Consider the following 15572-nt stretch of genomic DNA (forward strand, 5'->3'; position numbering starts at 1 on the left):
CCGGGGCGGGGGGGGAGCCACTAGCTTTGGTCTTTGTCATTTGAAGCGATTCAGCCACCAGAGGCATTTTTTGTTCGTTCAGTTTGGACTTGTTTCGTCATTATGCGTATTTCATCGTTTCGTTGACTTGTCCGCTTCACCGATTCGCGTTATGCATTTCGTTAGCTTGGACTTTAGGTGGACGACCTCCCCTTGAAGCTTGGTAAGCCCGCTTCTCGGTCAATTAACGTTGTGCATGCATCGTCACCATTTTCTCCATCTCGACATGCGCCCTAGAGCGGTTTCTCTCTTGAAGAGCCTCATCAAGTCCCTCAACCTTCCTTCGGCTCTCCTCCAACTCTTGCATGAGCTTCTCGACCTCGGAGGCTCCTTGGACTAGCCTCTCATCAATCTGCTCCGGGTCGACCCTTCTATCAGCCCTCTGGGATTCTACCTCCCCTTGGAGTTTGAGATATGAGGTACAAATGTGCTTCATTCGATTGAATATCTCTTGCTTCGATAGAGCCCCTCAGACCATATAGCTTTGAAGGCTCAGATGAAGACCGATATTGGGGACCCCCTTTAAGTACTCGTCATCTCAAGGAAAATAGAATTGCTCAATTGCCCTCGACTGGCTCACGTGAGAGCCGAGGACAGTCCCCCTGGCATCAAGATGATGAACAGCTTCAAAATGGTGCTCAGGGTCGGTCTCCCACACATATTGACGGTTGTCCCCTGAAGCCCCAATGAGATATGTCCTTATCTTCTCCTAATATTCTTCACCGATTTCAGCAACACGATGGGATAATGGATACCTTAGTCCTGAGGAAGGCTCAGGTTCCTCCTCAGCCGGGTCCTTTCCACGGTAGGACGACTCATCGTGATGAGCTGGCGTCTCTGCTTTTGAAACACCATCTCTAGTCTCGGCTCCCTCTCCTTGAGGAACCCCGGTCGGTTCACCCGGAGAAGACTCATCTAGATGGATGACCTCTGTCTCCATCCTCTCGGCCGCTACCTGTACCTCGTGTTCCTCATCTTCCCTCCGAGGATGCCGCCTTCATCTATAGACAAGGGTGGGTCCTTCTCCTCCTCGGCCGCTTCAGAATTCATTAGAGGAATGTCCCGATGAAGACGTTTCGTAGGCCTGGCAGACGATTCCTTTTGAGAAACAACCAAAGAAACAGTAGGCGTTAGCACCACTTTCGACCCCCCTACAATTAGGGGTGAAACCCTATCATGGTCCTGGATGGTAGCAAACACGACCGACACGCTAGCAACTCACAATACCGACTTGTCCAGAAGTTGGTCGACTCGACAAGAGCCAGTGTACGACTTGATCAAGTCAAGCGCCACCCTCTCATCTATGGACAGCTCGCTTGCCACGAGCGCATCCCTCCTTATCTTGGACCAGTCAGAGCAGCCCAACTCCAGGCCATCCCCCACAACCCAGATGAACTTCTCCTTCTAGTCCTTATGTGTGTCTGGAAGGCTGGTGATAAGCCTGAACTTCCCCACTATCTGGAAGTGGAAGTGGGGCTCATTCTAGTTCATCTTCACCACCACCAACCGGTTCAAGACCCGCTGAGATGGCCTTATCCCTAGCCGATGGCAGATTACAACGAATCCTACCAGGATAGCGATGGTGTTCGACTTCATCTGCGTCGATGATACCCCCAGCTCAGTGAATGCTTGCTTGAGGAAGGGATGCAGAGGCAACCAGGGACCAAATTCCAGATGCCTCAAGTAGAGCGGACCTCTCTCCGGTCCATGGCCAAATATGGCCTCTGACCTCATCGGAGCCAGCAACCCATAGTCCTTAGGGACATTAAACTTCTTGCATATCGCTCTCTGCTAGGCCAGAGTCACCTTGGAGTGAATCCCCACCAAAAGAGCTCGACGATGAACAAGATCAGATGTCATTGGTGGTTGCAGAGGTTATCACCGGAAGAGATTATCGGAGAAGACTTTCTGCGTTCTTAAGTGATTTTGAAAAGATAGCAACCGCCACTCTTATGACCTTATTTCTACATAGAGACGTCAGACTTTTCAACTACAAGAATTCAAACCGTTGGATCCAGCTTTGTCCAACAGCCATGATTAATTCCCAAAAGCCGAAATGTCCTCTCTGAGATCGAAGCGTAGCCTACTCACCTCAAATAGCCCGCAATCGGCTAAGAAAGCGGAGCTGTGGCGGTAAGGAGGATGTATGATGATGTCAGCCATTGAAAACATACCCTAGAGGGGGGTGAATAGAGTTTGCTAATCTAATTCGATTATATGCCAATTAAAAACTTTTTGATTAATTAATTATTACAAAAGATATATGAGTGAGTTATGAGCAAGAATGTAAATTACAAGCACAAAATAACTATACATAAAGCAAACTCAAATACAAGATATGATCACAGAGTTCGGTCAACCCTTGACCTACGTCTCCGCTCCTCACCTCGAGGAGATTTCCACTATCTCTACACACCCGATTTGGAAGCCGGAACTTCTCTACACACTTGGTTTTCTAGTTCACTGAAAACTCTACAAAACACTCACTATGTACATACACAAACTACAACCTCAAGTGTTGGTCCTCACGTATCACCTCCCTCAAGTGTTGGTCCTCACGTATCACCTCCCTCAAGTGCTCGGCTTTACTACCTCTCTCTAGACTTTACTACCGACATCACTCCTCTTGGTATCGACTACGTCCTCACCACACACTCCTCTCGGTGTAAATGTGTATTACAAAGTAATACTCACAAATAAAACTCAAATACAATAATTTGTTCTATAATAATGAAAGAGAACACAATGAAGCCCACTCTCACAATATCACTCACCACACCCCACGATATAGTGTATGTAATCCTAGGAGCTCAATAGGTATGTGTGTGTGATAAATGAGTACAAATAAAATTTAACTCAAAAAGAACTAGCAGCAAAATAGATATGAAATTCAATAATAAAATGTTAGATAATTAAGTTAGGAAAACTTCTCTATAAACACAAAGAGTAGATGATGAAAGATTAAGGATGAATTCCTCAACAAACGATGTATACTCCTCTTTGTGAAAACCAAACCCCAAACTTAAAATAAACTGTTTGGTGGAAAATTTGAAATAAGAAAAATAATAAAAGAATCATATTTGATTTATTCTTTCTAACTACTTAGAAAAAGAATGATTACAACCCTCTCAATCTCGATTACAATTGGATTTCCTGATTACAAAAGAGATGAGAATTGATCTGGATTCTCCCCTTTGTTTAATTCTGGGTTCTTCATGGTGGTGATGGAGTGTCTCCCTCGAATGCTCGTGTCAAGTTTGCTTTTTGTTGACGATCTGCACGTCTTGATTCACTGGAACGGCATTTCCTCCTCACGATTTGACGCTATGGAGAACTTGCAAAGCAAGTTTGAAACTCTTAATAAGTTGATAACTCTGAATGAGTTTGAAACTCTACGGAAGAGTTGATTTAACCGAAAGTTGGTTGTAAGCCAAGGATGAAGAAGTTCATGTTGCAGATCTCCAAAGCTCCAGCCGAAGGATGAATGATCTTCTTTGCTGCCAAGCCCCCAGGATCGAAAGATCAAAGAGGAGGTTCCCTTTGCTGCTCTTCAGATCTGAAAATGTTCAAGGATCCCAAGATAATCTGCCAGCTCCCCCCCAAAAGAGAGCTGAACTCCGTTGAGTTTCCTCGTTTTTATAGGGGATTAAGAGGGTGTAACCGCCCCTTAAATCACTCCTAAGTGGGGTGTAACTGTCCCAAATTGTGGGAAACGGTTTTGGAACCGTTCAGCTCATGTTGAATGAGTCAAACAATGCCCAAGTTGATGTTCAGGACTCTAACTCCGTGTTTTAGACTGGAGACGTAGAGTTGGGCACCCGCTGGATGTTAAAAAATGCGAGGGTCGTCCGTGTTTTGTTTGCTGAGGGTTGGAAACACGGGGGTCGTCTGTGTTTCAAGAACTGAAACGCGAAGGTGAATTCCACATTTTAGAAGGAGCTAATGACTTATAGCTACTTCTGTAGAGCATTGTAAAGACCATTGTTGAGTGATCTTCGCCTTGGCTGCTCAAAAATATGAGAGTTGTCAGATTATAACTCCCGATGTTGATTGTGAAGGCTGTTGATTAGAGCTTTCATCAGTTGTTGTGAAGGTCGTTAGATTGTAACATTCATCGATCTTCGTGAAAGTCTTCAAATTATAACCTTCTAGAAGTCATCAGATTGTAACTTCCATTATCGGTGTTTGATGAGGATAAGCTATCTGTAGTAATTTTTAGACAGCCTACATAAACTAAATCAAAATTTTAAACTCTTTTAAAACTTGTTTTAAACTCTCTTAAATTCATCTCAGAAGTAAAACAATAAGGGGTGTATATAGGATGAAAACTAAAGCCCAAAAACCAAGAAAACCCAGAAAAAGACAAGAAAACAGAAGGCTGGAAAACTAGTCGTTAGGCCGTCAGTCGACTGATGCAGTTCATTAGTCGACTGATAAGCTAACTGTTACAGGCCAGAGACAAGTCACCAGTCGACTGATGAACTCGTCAGTCAACCAATGACCTCATCAGTCGACTGATTAGTGGACTGAATAAGAAACATAAACTTTTGACTATTCCAGGTGATTTCTTCAGTCGACTGAACACATATATTGGTCGACTGATAACGTGTTATCAGCCTGTTTTGAATAATAAAAACCAAATTTGAAGAGCTTTAAAAATAGCAAATAAATTCCAAAAAATATAAAACTTTAGGAAAAGTTTATAAACATGAATATGAACATGTTGGAAAAGAAAATTTTTAATTTGCTCTTATCATTTGTGAAATATTAAAAATATTCAAAAACACTAAAATTCATGTGTTTATAAACATGTTAATTTTGTCATTTAGCTCAAATCAAGTTTTAAAAATTTGTGTAATATTTATATGAACATAATAAAAGATGTTAATAATGTTTGTATAGTCCAAAGCATATTAAAATATATTTTGCATAAAAACACTTATATTTGAGAAAATTCACAAATAACATGTGTGTGTATATTTGAGCTTGTAGAATTTACACACATTATATAAACCTATAATAAGCATACCAAGAATGAATCTTCTGAAGCTTAAACTTTGATTGATTGACTTTATTTGCATATGCTTCAATATCAATGTAGCTCATTTTTCTGTGTATACTAAACAACACAAAACAAAATACTAAAACAAATATTAGTCGTAAATTTGTTTGTTAAATCATCATCAAAACAAGAAGGCCAACAGCCATGTCACTTATGAATTGACTTTTTAGTTCTCATTCAAAGCACCCACGTCCGTCCAAAGCAATTTTTTATTGCATTTCACTCGGACCCGGCTAAAGTCGACTCCAAACGAAAGAAGCCAACTGTTATGGTGTTCCCATTCACCCGAGTGCAACTCAGTGCAAGCAACGGACGCGTACTTCTGCATGTTATGTCCCAGTTGACTTGGCGGCCAGAGACTTGTAGGGACGATAACTCAGCAGACCTGTCGAGTCGACACCCCCTCATGTCGACTCGAAAGGCGGCACTTGTCACCCCTTTTGTCGAAGACAACTCACCATAAGCCCACTCAACCGTTTGCCAGACGACTCGAAAGACGTTACTCCTCAGCGAAGCTAAAGGACAACCTCTTCCTCGAGCCTATCCACATTGGTAACATGTCAACATCACATTTAATGCATGACAGTCGCATAATGCCTCTAGCCTCGATAGTCTTCATGACTTATCAGACCACGTGGGCCATCGCCTTGCCACCGCTCACTTCTCGTTTAAAGCTGAAGTGATCCTTCCCCCACTCGCCAGCTGACACCTGTAAAGCAAGCGCTGACGCAGTTGCCAGACCACACTTTGCCACCGCCTTCCTGTAGTCAGCTGAAGTGGCCAATTTACCATTATACCCTAGGTATAAATACAAGTATTCTGTCTTGGCGGACGAGGGGAAATCTGGGGGAGAAGATCTGATCCCTGATCCAAATTCTCTAAAATTACAAATCATACTGCACATACACAGAAACTCTCATAGTTCTTATTTACCTCACTCAAGTTCATTGCTAACTTGATCGTCGGAGATACAACGAGAAACAAGCCCTATCCTCTCACGAACATGTGCAGATTTCTCGGATTCCCAATTCAAGAACCAGACATAAAGTCGGGGAAAAAAACGAACTCTCATCAATCATCAACAAACTTATCCAAACACGGATACATATTGACTGTGTGATCACTAGTACATCAGCACTAATGTATTCGATGGGGAAAATGCAATGAAAGAAATAAAAAAACAAAAACAAAAAAAGTTGCGTGTTTATTGTTGAACGCTGAATTTAGTATAAGAAAACAAAAACAGTGAAGATATATAAAATTTTATTAGACCAACATTTTGTCTCTGGAAAAAAACATCACCTTGTTCATTATGTTGACACATGTACATCCTTATCATGGCAAGGATGATTGCGAACTAAAAACTCGACCCCATTAGGGCAGTTAAATCAGTTGAGATCAAGACCATGCATTTGGGTCCACCACACCGAGCCTAGCTGTACAAACGAGCACCAGTCAACGACCAAGATTCACGCAGGTCTCAGTTTCAGCCGCTGATAGCGTGACACCTGTCCTACGAGTTTGCCGACGTAGGACCCACCCCGGTCCGGTCCGTTTCACGAATCTCGCCGACCAACCAGTCAGTTTCAGCTAGACCGGGGCCCACGGTAGAAGCTCGGGAACCAATCATTTCCCGCCACGTCGACCAAATCCAGATGATTCACGTTCGTGCTCTCGGCACGTGTGCAGCTTGCCTTGATGAGCAAGTTACAGGAAACTTCTTGCTCGGTCGACGACCAGCATCCTCGAAGCCTGCGTGCCCGTGCCTGTTTGTTTCTCGGAACACGTTAACTGATGTCCTCGAAGTTTGTTTCCAGCAATCAAGTGGTGAAACGTGCTAGTTATGAGGGGCTGCTATCATGTACCGCAGGAGCAACGTCAGCAGAATCTAGAATCTCAACCGGGGGACCCACTTCGACGCCTCAAGACTTTCTGACTGTTCAAACGGCAGTAAGGAGATTATTGTAATGATTTGCTAGTTGACTAACTAAAACTAAACTTGTGATTTGTGAATACGTGACTGGGAATCTCATGCTCATGCCCGCTTTCTCGAACCGCTAATCTTCTTCTTTTTTATTTTTTTTTATTTTTTTTTTAATTTAATATATGTTTTGATAATTCATGCTTGATTATTAATTAAGGCCTCTTAATAAAGTCTAAAAGCGATGCATCGAGACGTGTTGAGGGTTGTTCGTAGCTCAACGTACGACGGCTTGGATTGTAAACAATCGAGTTTAGTGTGCTCTGATCGGGATTGGTTAATAAATATCACGTTAATTAACAATTGCATAGCTCGTACCACGATTTTGTATGTATTTGTCAGGCTTTTCACCAGCCTCTTTTGCAAACCAAACGGACCCTTTGTGTGCTCTGATCGGGATTGGTTAATAAATATCACGTTGATTAACAATTGCATAGCTCGTACCACGATTTTGTATGTATTTGGTGATGTGTCGGTCTGTAACGAGTAAGTCGGTGTGTAGACTTAATAAAGGCAGTACAAACTGTACAACGTACTAATCTTTTTTCTTAATATATTCATTAGATTTATTCGGAAAGTATTAATTAGATTCACCGTAAACGAAATAGGTGGCACGCGTAGCGCACCTTTTGCGGGGGAAATGTATAGATTCCGTACTACTATTAATTAGAGGCGTGATCGTAAGTTAAATTTTAACTAATGAAGTTTTTTGTCCAGGAAGAATTAATCCTACACGTACTGCACCTTAAAGGCTTAAACCACTGTGGGGAGATATTTTCTTATTTTTTGACTGTTGAAGTCACTTCCCATGTTCACACAACAAGGACATATGTGCGTATGTTCTGGTTTTATTTTTTGTCCACACACCCCCGTAGAATTTTAAACAAAGCCCAGAGGCAACCAGCACCCCAAGCTGCCGACAGGTGCTTCTTCGCTGTGTCTCTCGCCCCTACGGAAGCACTTTGAGCTTGCTATTTATTACGTCCGGTCTAGGGACCGGGTGAGGGTGAACGAAGAGCCCATGAGTCCTTTATTTGAGCTCCATCAATATTTGTGCTCGCTCATTTTTGTACTTTAATTGCCACCTTTACATCTATCCACCTATAGTAGTAACCTTTTATTTTTGTTGTTGTTGGCATTTATGGATAGACGGTCGGAAATAGTGAGCTACGATAACTGTGTAGCGTGACAAGTCCAATCTTTCAACTATCATACGCTAAAAGACTAGACCTACACTATGAACAGCAAAGAGGAGTGTGAATAAAATTCTTGCAAGAAATTTTCAAATTATACTCGTTCTCAATTTTATTTCCCAAATTCGGCCTGCTTCGAACTTGATTATGAAAATCGACCCACTTTCTCGTCTATTAATTTAAATTGGTCGGGGTTGGGAACCCCAACCTCGACCATTTGGAAATGCCTAATTCGAGCTCATGTCACTATTTTGTCGAAGGCCCAAAATAGTCGGCGAAGTCCGAAATAGTCGGGGTTGCCAACCCCGACTAATTAGGATCGTGTTTAGAAAAAAAATCGACACACTTTCTCGTCACGATACTGACATGACGAAAAAACAGGTCGATTTTTGTAATAAAGTTTGAATAGGACCGAAATTTAAGATTAAAATTAGGAATGAGTTTATTTAGAAAATTTCTTTAATAATTATATTACTTGTTTATACCACTTTAAAGAACCTACTATTATTCTGAAAATAGCCAGAGTTTGAAGTGGTTAGTACAGTGAGTGCGTGTGCGTTTAGATTTTGGTGGGGGCACGAACAGAGAACAAACAAGTGGCTGCGTGTGGGTGAGTGAGAGGGGCTCGGGGTACGAGAGAAACTGGAGGACACTTGGAAGGAATTTATGAGTTTCTAGTCTGGGTTCGTTGAACGTTGGGAAGGAAAATTTATTTTTTTTCTCTCTTTAGTTGAAGCTAGCTACTTCGTTTCACTATAACGAGAATATTTAAAAGAGTGGTGTTAGAGGCATACCATCCATCATAATCCTAACCACACTCCCCCCTCTTATTGCTACAGTAAACCGGCTTCACATGGGATTTTAAAAAAAAATTAAATCCCATGTGGGGCCCGGTTTACTGTAGCAATGAGAGTGAGGAGTGTGGTTGGGGTTGTGGTGGGTGGTGTGCTTCTAACATTATTTTATTTAAAATATCACGCATTTATATGTTTTACTATCACTAATAAATACAATTACAATTATACGTATGATGCAAAGATGTTTCTGTCACAATTAGTAGTTTAAGCAAAACCAATTGAAAGTTGCAATTACAATTTCTTGAGCGGTTAGAAAAATTAAATTGCAACTCTAATCGCAATCAATCTTGATTTATAAAAACTGGTATGTCATACATGTTGGGAAATTAACAGTACAACAAAACCTTTCCCGTTTGTGTGATGAGATGAGAACAAAAAATAGTAGAGAAAAAAACAGAGAAATAAAGAGATACAAAGAAAAATTACACACACAAGATTTACCGAGGTTCAGCTCAAATTGAGCTTACGTCCTCATCCGCCCCTTCTTCACCGTTTCTACTATAATCAAATGAAAGCTTACAAATGATCTTCTCTCAAGTTGGTATAACTTAACTTGAGGATCACTTTCTCTCAAAACTCACTTGAGGATTACAATTCTCTCAAGTTGGTATAACTTAACTTGAGGATCACTTTCTCTCAAAACTCACTTGAGGATTACAACTTGTATCTGGTTCTTCTTCTTGCTTCTCGCATTCAACCTTCACCATCTCCTCTCTATTTATAAGGAGGATATGCCTCTTGGTTACACCGCATTCATTGCATGGAGAAGTTCAAAGACTAACCCTTCTTTTTCCCACTGCATGGGGAAAGACAATCTATCAATGCATGCATGTAGTCAACCACAAAATCTTCATGGATTAAATCCATATTAATTCATCATGGGGATGGACCCCGCTTCCCATCAAATCTCCCCCTCCATCCTTATGAGGAGAAAGTTTTCAAATAGTAGACATACCTGCCTTTCTTCGACAGAAGTCATGTTTCTCTTTTGGTAGAGGCTTCGTCATCATGTCAGGCGGATTTGGCTTGCATCAATTTTCTTAATGTGCAAAAGATGATTCTCCAAAGCATCACGGATCCAATGAACGTGTATGTCGATATATTTTGTCCTTGAGTGATAGGTAGCATTTTTACTCAAGTCGATGACGCTCTGATTGTCACAGTATAGAGTGTACTTCTATTGCTTGAGAGATAGCTCCTTCAGAAAATTTTTCATCCACAAGAGCTCCTTGCTGGCTTCTGTAGCAGCGATATACTCAGCTTCTGTGGTGGATAGAGCGATACACTTTGGCATCTTTGATTGCCATGATACGGCTCCCCCTGATCAAAACCTAGGGAACCTACAATTTCTTCTTCTTCCTGCACATCTTAAAAATCATTATTTTCTAGCATGGGAGAAGGAAAAACAACTGGTGTAGAGATTGGATCTGGGATGATTTGAGTGTTTTGTGGCTCCTCTTTTTTTTTTTTTCAAAATTAGCAAGTGTTTTATCTTCACAAAAAATAACATCTCTGCTCCTCACAAAATTTTCTTATTTTTAGGATCCCATAACCTATACCCAAATTCACCATTTCCATATCCTAGGAAGATGCATGGAATAGCTTTATCATCAAGCTTTGTTTTTTTCTCCTTAGGTACATGTACAAATGCCTTGCATCCGAATATCCGCAAGTGAGAATATGAAATATCCTTTCCACTCCAAACTCTTTCAAGAATATCTCCATCCAAGGGAACTGAGGGGGACATGTTTATCAAGTAGCAGACTGTTCGCATTGCTTCTCCCTAAAATATTTTTGGTAATTTAGCTAAGGATAGCATACTCCATATCCTTTCCACAATTGTGCAGTTCATCCTTTCTGCAATCCCATTGTGTTGTGGTGTGTGCGGAACAGTCTTTTTGTGTCTAATACCGTAAAAAGAACAATAGTCTTCAAACATTCTTGAAGTATACTCACAACCATTATCAGTATGAATACACTTCAAGAGCTTTCCGGTTTCTCTTTCAACTTTAGTATGAAAGTCTTTGAAAACTTTAAAGACTTGATCTTTGGTTTTTATGACATACACCCACACCTTTTTAGATGCATCATCTATGAAGGTTACAAAGTATGAGGCACCAATAAAAGTTTTTTCATTTATGGGTATGCATACATCTGAATAAACTAAGTCCAATATGCCAATTTTCTCTTTGTTATAGTTTTTAACAAAAGCTACCCGGTGTTGTTTCCCAATCAAGCAGTGATCACGGTGGGATAGTGTTGTACCTTGCATGGATTGAAGTAGTTGTCACCTTGTGAGAGTTTGTAGCCCTTTCTCGCTCATTTGGCCAAGCCGTTTGTGCCACAAATCCATAGAGGTACCTTCCACTGTTCCAAATTTATCATTCTCTAAGTGACACTGAGTCTTATAGAGAGTGCGACACTTCTTTCCTCTCGCTAGTACAAGTGACCCTTTGGTAAGCTTCCAACATCCTTTACCAAAGCTGCTCGTGTATCCTTCTTCATCAAGTTTGCCGGTGGAGAGAAGATTAAGATGAAGATCGGGCACAAATCTAACATCTTTTAGAACCATCTTTGTTCTATTGTTAGTTGTAACACAAATATTTCCAACGCCAAGAATTTGAGAAGAGTTTTTGTTACCCATTTTTACCATTCCAAGATTACCTTCACGAAGCGAGGTGAAGTAGTCCTTCCGGGGAGTAGCATGGTAGGAGGTACAAGAATCAATCACCTGTTCTGAGTCTTGGCAAGTGAGATTTGCACAGTCTTCTAGCCGAGAAAAGCACAATTTCATTATCACTAACAACACCTGCACTTTCATTCATTTTTTTGTTTTTCATTGGTCTTTCCTTCCTTTTGTTCTCTCTTGAGCTTACGACATTCCCGTTTTATGTGTTCATTCTTCCCGCAGTGATAGCAAGTAATGTCATTTCTAGCCTTTGATTTTCCTCTTGACTTGTCTCGATTCTGAGGCTGTCGATATTTGCTCCTCCCCCTGTTCTCAGTAACAAGAGCATGAGAATGAGAGGATCCAGATGACTTTCTTCGTATTTCTTCATTCAAGATGCTGCTTGTAACTTGGTTCATAGATACAACTCCATCAGGTGCAAAGTTGCTAAGAGACCACCAACATCTCCCAACTATCTAGTAATGAGCTAAGAAAAAGAAGGGCTTGAAGCTCATTTTCCAACACCATCTTCATGGCTGCAAGTTGATTTACAAATAGTTTAAATTTCATTCAAATGTTCAGATATAGAATCACCTTCCTTGAACTTGAGATTGATAAGCTTCCGAATCAAGAAAGCTTTGTTGCCGGCGGTCTTTCTTTCGTAGAGATCTTCAAGTTTCTTCCACAAGCTGTTCGCCGAAGTCTCATTTGACACATGATGGAATACAGTGTCATCCACTCATTGCCGAATGGTGCCGATGGTTTTTCGGTCGAGCTTCTTCCAATCATCCGCCGTCATGGACTCTGGCTTGGAGGATTCACCTTCAACTGGCGCATATAGGTCCTTGCAATATAGAAGATCCATTATCTTTGTCTTCCATATCATCCAATTGCGTCCATTCAAACTGATCATTCGAACGCCGCCAACGGGAGTCTCCATCTCAACACAAGAAGATTAACAACCTTGCTCTGATATCACTGTTGGGAAATTAATAGTATAACAAGACCTTTCTCGTCTTTGTGATGAGATGAGAGCAAAAAATAGAAGAGAAAAAAAAACAGAGAAATAGAGAGATACAAACAAAAATTACATACACAAGATTTACCGAGGTTCAGCTCAATTGAGCCTACGTCCTCACACGCTCCTTCTTTACCGTTTCTACTATAATCAAATGAAAGCTTACAAATGGTCTTCTCTCAAGTTTGTGTAACTTAACTTGAGGATCACTTTCTCTCAAAACTCACTTGAGGATTACAACTCTTGTATCTGGTTCTTCTTCTCGCTTCTCGCATTCAACCTTCACCATCTCCCCTCTATTTATAGGGAGGATATGCCTCTTGGTAAAACCGCATTCATTGCATGGGGAAGTCCAAAGACTACCCCTTTCTTTTCCCAATGCATGAGAAAAGACAATCTATCAATGCATGCATGTAATCAACCACGAAATATCCATGGATTAAATCCATATTAATTCATCATGGTAATGGACCCCGGTTCTCATCAATACGCTCATAGCTAGTAAATACAAAATTTTAAAATTTAAAATTTAACCAAGCAACTGCAAGTCTGCAACTATAACTGTATGTGCGACAACAGTTGCATCCTCAATGACTGTGGTCAAGCCTTCACATGTAAGCCCATGCACAAATAAGTTTCACCTTAGGGCAAGAAGGAAATGAGTGGTATTTTGTTGATTCCAATGTCATAAACATGTCGTGCATTTTTTTGTCAAATATTTTCTTAAATTAGAATGATAATTTCTATACGTACCTAACGTTCCAATATAACCCTAACCTTAGTTTGGACCAGGATGAGGACCCTCGAGTCTGCATCTCACACGGTTCAAACACACCTTACATGGCAATGGCCAAATAGATTTCGTGTCAAATCCAACTATCTGAATTTCTTGAAAACAATAATAGAGGGAACTATCTGAATGTCTCTTATCTTTACACAAACAAACTTTTTTCATTTCCAAAATAATTAAGACAGCTCATACCCTAAAATTAGAAACTTTTGATTTCTCGAAAACCTTGAGTTTCAAATATGATTGAATTTCTTGAATCCTCAAACCATCCTTCATCCGTAAAATATGATTGAATTTCTTGAATCCTCAAACCATCCTACAAAATAATTAAAACAACTGTTGGTTTACAAATCGTAACGGGTTCATTTACATTTTAAATCCAAAATTATCTTTTCCTAAAATCTAAATTTTTTTTGCTTATATACATAGGTATAAAAAGCTCTATGCATTGTTTATAAAAAAGAATATAGTGATTAGCAACCCAAGATCGATGGTCTAACTGAGTGGAAGCCGCATATCAGCAGTACTTCAAGGTCTCGAGTTCGACTCTCTTAGAAAGCATCCACAAGAATATAATTTTCTAGAATACCCGGGACCGTGGTTTGGGAGTTGCTCGTTAGCGACAATCGAGGTGTTGATACCTATGATCCGAAGGATCGTGGGGGAAGTTCCCTCGTAAAAAAAATGTGATTAGTAATAGCAGGAATTCATAAGCCCCAAAATTATTCCAAATATTTTCATCTTAAATACAAGGGTAAATGACATTTGAATACGGTAAAGTTTCTACACTGTGGCACTTAAACACCACAAGTTGCAAAAATAGCAGTTTAATACCAGGAGTTGTAAAATATTGGTATATTAGTACCTTTTTGCTAGTTTTTATGGGAAAACTCTTTAAGAGTATTTCCATGACAATTTACTTAGGGTATTAAAGTGCTATTTTTTTACAATTTAGGTTATTAAATTACTGCTTTCTTATAACTTAGGATATTTAAGTGCTAGGTTTTTACAGCTTAGGATATTAGAGTGCTATTTCTTTACAACCTAGGTATTAACATGTTGTTTTTTACAACTTGTGATATTTAAGTGCCACAGTGAGCAAACTTTATGGTATTTAAGTGCCATGCATTTAGCCTAAATACAATCGTACCATGGAACTTCCCATAGTTGGAATTCAATCATTGCATACTTGTACCGTACTCAAAATTCCTAGTACTACTTCCTAGTACAAAAGCCCATGCCTCATTTACAACATAAACTCAAATACCATTGGCTAAACCACGGCTCAAGTTAGCATAAAAAGACATCCAATCCTAAAAGGTTGCTAAAAGGGGAACTCGTTAATCCAACAAAAAAAAAAACGGTTTTTCTATAGAGTGCCCTTGGGCACTCTATAAGAGAGGAGAGAGATAGAGAGAAATGAATGAAGAGAGGATCCCAATGCAAATCAGGGGCCCCCCTCCTCATTCATTTCTCTCTATCTCTCTCCTCTCTTATAGAGTGCCCAAGGGCACTCTATAGAAAAACCGAAAAAAAAACAGCTCCCTCGCTATCTTTCTCAAAACTAAACTTCATTAAAAACATTAATGTGGGTACTTGTGCTCTTCTAATTTATAAAAGGGTGCAATTATAATCAAATACGACCATTTGTCCCAAAAAAAAATTAATTCCCGCAGCTGGTTTTGTACAGGGGTAGGTGAAGAGAGCTGCTTGTTTATCGGAGAGGCTGCATTAGTATTTTACTGCCACGAAGCCCACTAAACAATTTTTTATTTACAGAAAAGGTACCAGTTGGGTATCCATAAGTAGAAATGCAAATACTAAATCTCGACCACGCTTTGCCAAATAAAAGGAACCCACCTACAAAAACAAAATCCCATGGGTGGTGCCGGTGCCCGCTCTCCGCACCCAACACGTGTGAGCACCCACGCGGGCCCCAGAACCCGTCACGTGCGGACACCCAC

Source organism: Asparagus officinalis, chromosome 3 (assembly GCF_001876935.1).
Source record: "Asparagus officinalis chromosome 3, Aspof.V1, whole genome shotgun sequence".
NCBI classification, from domain to species: Eukaryota; Viridiplantae; Streptophyta; class Magnoliopsida; order Asparagales; family Asparagaceae; genus Asparagus; species Asparagus officinalis.